Below are 7,067 nucleotides of genomic sequence, written 5' to 3' on the forward strand. Positions count from 1 at the left end.
ATATATTTTTTCTCAATTCATTCATGAGGCCATAAACATCATTACATTACACCAAGTCTTCTTCCTCGCTGAAGTTCTTCCGGAACGCTTCTTCTCTATTACGATAAAATGTAACGTTTGTTCCTCTGGACAGCATATTTCGTTCTTTCAATCTCGAAGCTAATAATTCCGCTCCATTTTTCGGCAATCCAAGCTCTCTGATTAAATCATTCAGATCGTGTTGATTGAAAAGTTGCGNTTCCTTAGTAAATATTCTTCTTGATCTTCATCTTCAGTTTCACTAGTTTTTGCTTCGATGCCCTCTTCATCTACTTCATCTACTTCAGCTACTCCATCTACTTCATCTACTTCCATATCGACTGCAACAGACTTTATTGATGCTTTAGTAACGCTTGACACTTCTGCATATTTTATCTTACTTAAAGAGGACGAATTGAAACCGACACTGTTGGTCATGCAAAAATAGCAGTCATCCCTACTTGTGGGTTCCTGCCATATGGTTGGGCGTGAGAATTTGATGCTGGCTCCCTGGGTCTCGTGCCGATCTAGCATTGTTTTGCAACCGCTGCAAATAGCAGATGGTAACCAATCTTTTTCCTCTTAACTTACTTCACAGTCAAAGCATCGCTGATATACAGCTTGTAAATTTTTGGAAAATTTTTTCAAGTTCTTCTTTAATTTGAACTCTCCACAAACATAGCAATAAGCATCAGCGTTACCAATACAGTTATGAGTATTTTTAGTTGCTTGAAATCGTTTTGAAATTTTAAATGTATTTAAATTTTCTATGGAAATATTAAAAAGCCCACGCGGTAGGGATCCCGTTCCGATCGCGGGTGAGTCCACCGGCGTAAGGATGATAACCCCCATACCTCCCTAGTACTAAGTGTAGGGGCTTTCTGACTTTGAGGAGGACCATGTCAACTCGTCGTCAGACACACTCCGGCTTCATGCTCACACCTTACCGCCCATCTGCAAGGCAGCGCGCCTTCGCTGGTTTCGTTACNAGGTGAGTCCGCCGACCTAGGGGTGATAACCCCCATACCTCCCTAGGACTAAGTGTGGGGGCTTTCTGACTTTGACGAGGACCATGTCAACTCGTCGTCAGACACACTCCGGCTTCATGCTCACACCTTACCACCCACCTGCAGGGCAGCGCGCCTTCGCTGGTTTCGTTACCTTAGACAATTGGAAAGTGGATCATTCCACACATCTTATGAAGCAATGTCACCATTTCCAGAGTTCTCTAAGGCAGCAAATATTTTGAACATATGTAACGACATATTAGTCGTATGATTCACTACGTATATTGAAAAGAAATTCTGAAGCACGAAACAAGAATCTAATATTGTCTTAAATTTTTATGAGCTTAAATGTCCATCAGAATTCTCTAGTTTTGGAGTTGTAGGATTAAGGAGTTACATNTACATACATTACACGTATTTTTTTCTCAGACCAAAGCAAAAATTTTTTGACGCTTACACATAGTAGCCTATATAAGAAGGTTTTTGAGGTTATGACTAAACACACACCCGATGGAGCTATTTAGACCTCGGATTCTAATTGAGCGACCCCAAAAACATATAGTAAGTATTGTGAGACCCCACGTCAGAAACTTTTTTGTTTTGGGTGTCTGTGCAATGTTATTTAATGGTTACGGTGGATTTTAAGATGTTTTTTGAGGTTAGGGGAAAATCCCAACATCTACGGATTAAACGGACTGCGGATTCGGGTTCAGCGGCAAAAAATACATAGGAATATGATTATGGCATTTATGGCGCAGAAAACAAATTTTTTTTGTGGGCCTGTGTAATTAATCGCAATCAGAAGGATTTTTTATATTGATTCGTCAATGTAAAAAAAAAATTGGATGTACCATTTCATACCAGAGACCTAACAGCAGTCGAAACAATGGACAACGACGAAAGTGCGCCGAAAAAGACGAAAACTATTATATAATATTATTTTTATCATTTGGGCAGATGATGGCCACTGTTTTATTGAGATTTCCAAAAAATTATCGTGATTGACTACTTAGAAAACGATAGGACAATAACACCTATTGTGCGACATTATTGGATCTTTGGAAAACGAATTAAAGGAAAACTATAAGGTTCGAGAGCAAAAAAGTACTGTTTTATCAAGATAATGCGTTGTCCCACATATCAAACGTCGCAATTACAAAATTGCACGAATTGGGCTTCGAGTTGTCTGCTCATCTACCATATTCCTTGGACATGAAGACTTCTTTGCCGTACGACCTCTTACTGTTTTCGAAATTAAAAATTTATTTCCATGGGAAGAAATTTTCGTCGAATTAGGATGTCAATGTGACCGTCAATGACTATTTTGTAGAGCTTGACTAAACCTATTTTTCAGTCAAGATGAAAAAATTGAAAAATTGCTCTATCAGTTGTAGTTTTCAAAAGAGATTATATTGAAAAATAAAATAAAATTATTTTTTTCCAAAAAACTGTGTTTTACTTGTTTTTTTACCAATCTTTTCAAACTATTATCATATATAAGAGAAAATTAGTTATCACTAATATCTTTCTACTCCATTAAACTTTTATGGAAAATCACTTTGTACTGTATGAAAAATCAATCATCTACTACTACTACTACGACTATTTAAAAATTTATTTATTTTTTAATGTCTCTACGTTATTAAAACAAGAAGTACTATTTTATTGGAAAAAAGGAAACAAAAACTTTGAATAAGAACTACAATATTAAGGAATCGAAGATAAACCTACGATTTCGTCACTCTGCCGCGTTGCCACATGCCACTTCGAGATTTAGTTTCGTTACACTAGCATACGCGCGAAATAGAAATTTTTTCGTTAACAACATTTCAATGGTTAGCCATTTAATATTTTATAATTGTACTTAGTGTCCCTCGTCTTACAAACTGTTAAAATGTAATTCATATCTGCTCTTAATTCATGACGTCCTCTTATTACATATAAGATCTGTTTTTGAATATTGGCAAATGAGATATTTCTTGGTAATGTCTTAAAAACATATTTGAAATATTTTTTAAACATGCATGTTGTTTGGGGCATTTATATCAAACATGGCATTCTTTAGCCAATACGTTATTAGAAAACAGAAAATTTATTTGAATATATACTGTGTTATAATTACATTTTATTTGTATTTGTTCTTACCTTAAAATCGCGAATATAAGAAGATAGTCCGAAGAAAAACTTTTTTCTTTAAAATCTCGCCTCTGTGCATCAATTATTAAAGGAGCTATTTGCTGCTGAATAAGCGCGAACAAGCCATGGAAATCTGTTATGAAGTAAAATGGTGTGTAATCGATTGAAACGTGATAGAGAAAAGATTAATACGAGTCAACAAATCGATAATGATGTGAACAAATTTCCGAATAAGCATTTCAACTTTAATCTATTTAAGTTCTCATTAATGACGCAATAAAGAACAAACTTATAATCAACATATTTACTACTGACTATTATAACAAATATAAATTTTAAAAATAATATATTAACTATTTTATAATGATGCGAATGTGACGTTAGAAAGTACGCTACTGTAATAAAAAATATATACTTATTTTATAGAAGCTAATTATATATTAAACGGATAAATTATTTTATAAACTTTCTGCTTATCCTTACAAATCGTTCATTATAATGATAGAACAATAAACTTACCTTGGCCTTGCGTTTTTGGCCAAACCGATAGTAACGATACCCGGCACAATGGTGGTAAATTTTACAGAAGATTTTCCTTTACTATACATGCGCAATTCCTTGCTAACAGACTCCATAAGTGCTGTAAAGTAAAGAACATCTGATACAACGCGATTCAACATTTATATATATCTAAAACTCATCAAACTGAACAATACAGAGCTGAAGATTAGAGATAAATTAACAGGGAACAGTTGTATCATCTTGAATATTTCTAAAACTATAATAGATAGACGTATGTGACTGCGAGACAAAATCAGACGGACAGATCGGTATTTGTTTGTTAATTCCTTATTACTTTAATAACATATTATTTTAATAATCGCCTACGTTAACGATTTGCATATTTTAATCGATTTTCAACTTCTGATTATTTCCTAAGTTGAGAAATCTGTTGGAAGGCAAAAGTGTAAAGGCAAAAGATTTAACGATGTTGAGGAAATAAAACGAAATGCGACAAGGTAGCTATTGGCTATCACAAAAAACGATTTCCAGGACTGCTTCCGGAAGTGCGTGAACCGCTGGAAGAAGTCCATTAATTCCAGAAGAGGCTATTTTGAAGGCGATATTGTTCATATCACTCCGGAATAGCTCTTTCACATGAGATACGCAAAGGTCGGGTACTTTTGAAACAGACATCGTATGTGAGATTAGTGGTACATCCATTACTATAACAGAGTGCTAAGTAAACATTTATATCTAATTGTTGTATATTTTAAAACTAAAAGAACATGTCAATAAAATACAAGAGCTCACTGAATAATTATAGTACTAGATGCATCCATCATATTTGTAATCAATTGGGAAACTCACATGAAACTCTAAATTCGGATCTGAATATCTTATTTAAGAAAAAATTCATGTAATTACTATTAATGCAAATATGATGGAAATACAGCAATCAAAGCGCAGTATTTCTATTCAGCAAGCAATCCAGCACGATAATAAACACCATATGACACTGGCTTGATCAAATCATATCTCTAAGTGGCGCGTGGTTGCGCGGGTAAATGACTGTTTGTAAAATCATAGGTCCGCGTTAGATCCCTTGTATTGCTGCTCTTATCCCAAGTCTTTTATTCAATAAAATTTTTTTTATTGTTTTGAGAGCGGAAAAGAATTAAGAAAATAAATAAATTTTGGAATATTTGAAATTTATTAATTTTTTGTTATGTGAGTCGAGTCGAAACCAGTAGTGTGGGATGCCCGTCTCAGCGCTGTAGAACAGGAGACGGTGATGACGAAGATGAACTTGTCTTTATTATGTTTTCCGCCTGATACAGTATTTCTAGTGTGACCGACAGCGTGTCAGTACTCGAAAGCTAAGAGTCTAGAGTCGCCTTCTGAGTATGACCTCATGTTCCTTTTATCCTCTTCCTATGTCTAAATCAGAGGGGATAGTTTTGATGTGTCAGCGTCACATGGGTGTGGACGCTGACCACCTGGATTTTGGTATTGCATTTGCCAGAATCCAGAACAGCATTTTTGCATGTTGACGTTACGTAATTGAAGCAACGTGCGGTCGTAATTTGTTTATGGCAGTCGACACATCGCATGGTTATGCTTACAACATTTTCATGCAGTGTGAAATTACGAGCTTAATGGATATTAATTGATAACCAACTTTCAATTACAAAAATATATTTATTAACATCGCGTGTGATTTTTTGAAATTAGTATTTATATTCTTACATACAATTTGTGTTTTTGTGTTTGACGTAATCTATATAATTCGTGAAATATCGCCAATATGCAAGAAATAAATACATGCTTGAACATACTATAGGCGTAAGATAATAACAACCTCACTTGAATCTCTTGTCTTCTTTTGATTTGTATCGTATCTAAAATATGGTAGACGCAAAGGTAGAAAGTAATACATATACAAAATCATTAAAAAATTAGAGGATATAAAAAAACAATAAAGATTTATATCTGTTATTTAGTTTTGTATTTCTTATATAACTTATTTTTATATTTTCATCTAATTGTCTTGTTTTTGTGTATACATATATACTGTTTTCTATACTTCGCAAACGTCTAATATGATAGATACTTCGCAAACGTCTAATATGATAGATAGAGTATAATTCAGAAGAGGGCAAGAAAAATAATCGAGTCGAGCTGATGACCATTATTTTGCGTCGATCGGATTTTCAAGCAATCATTTATTTCATGCTTATAAACGATATTTCGCGAATTATACAGATAATGTTGAAAGCGTCAGTTGAATATAAAGATATGCTACTGGTAACTATTGGTCCCAATAATTCACACTCCATCATAATAAATATATTTATGAGGGTAGTTTGAAAAGTTTGGTAAAATTCAATGAGATGGCGCCATAATTCATAAAAAAACATGACTGCTGGCAAGTATTATTCTTCAAGTAACCTCTGTCAAAATTTCAGTCAAATGCGATGTGTTAACGTTTGATGGTCATCTAAATCGACTAATTTCGCATTTGCCGTAACAATACAAAAAAAAATAAGATCCGTGCCGTCATAAAACATTGTTATTTAAAAAACTTAACTTACTCACTGCCGCGCAGATCAAAGCTAAGTTAAATGAAATTCATAAAGATTCTTCACCAGCGTTCAAAACCGTTTAATTCTTAATAAATGAAATTAAACTTGGCCGTACATACTCTGAGGATGTATCGCGCTCCAGACACGCTCAATTTAGACCACTACGAAGAAAATTATTGAAAAAATTCTTAATGCCTTAATGAAAAACCGCCAAGTGTATGTGCGCGAAATTGTCGCAAAGACATATATATAGGTAGTGGGCGCCTCGTTATTGTCGCGTTGAAAACTATATTGAAGAACAAGTATATTGCATGAATGATATTGTATCTCTCTCGCTTTTTGTTAAGACAGAGAAAAAGACAAGGAGAAGGGTAACGTCATAACAGTGATTGAATATGAAACCTGCAAATTTCCTTTAACCTTTTAGGTACGGCTAAATTCTGCGCGAGGCTATTTCCCTGGACGGCAGAGTCTGACGCGAACTAAGTTTAAAAAAAAATTTTTGAGTGAGCCACTACAGTGGCGTGTCGTCCTAAAAGATGATATCAGCGAAAGCCACTATAGTGGCGTGTCGTACCTAAAAAGTTAAATTTCACCTTGCCTATACACAAATATCTCACTTTTTTCAAATGTTTAATGCTGTTACAATGTTTTATATTAACACTCTGATTTATGAACCGCAATGGTTATTAGTACAACTGTTTTCCTTTTCTTTTCTCCTTCTTCTCTTCTCTTTTCAAAATTTTGATATACGAGGGCAGTCCGATAAGTACTTAGCCTACAAAAAAAAAACGAAAATTTTGGAAAAGTGGTGATTTAT

General features: G+C 34.4%; 1 pseudogene; it reads right to left on the reverse strand.

Annotated features, from left to right (window-relative positions):
* Nucleotides 1-210: 210 nt before the first annotated feature.
* Nucleotides 211-3,796, reverse strand: LOC106750473 (annotated as a pseudogene).
* Between the last annotated feature and the right edge of the window lie 3,271 nt (nt 3,797-7,067).

Source organism: Dinoponera quadriceps, unplaced genomic scaffold (assembly GCF_001313825.1).
Source record: "Dinoponera quadriceps isolate SergipeBrazil2010 unplaced genomic scaffold, ASM131382v1 scaffold5839, whole genome shotgun sequence".
Lineage (NCBI taxonomy): Eukaryota > Metazoa > Arthropoda > Insecta > Hymenoptera > Formicidae > Dinoponera > Dinoponera quadriceps.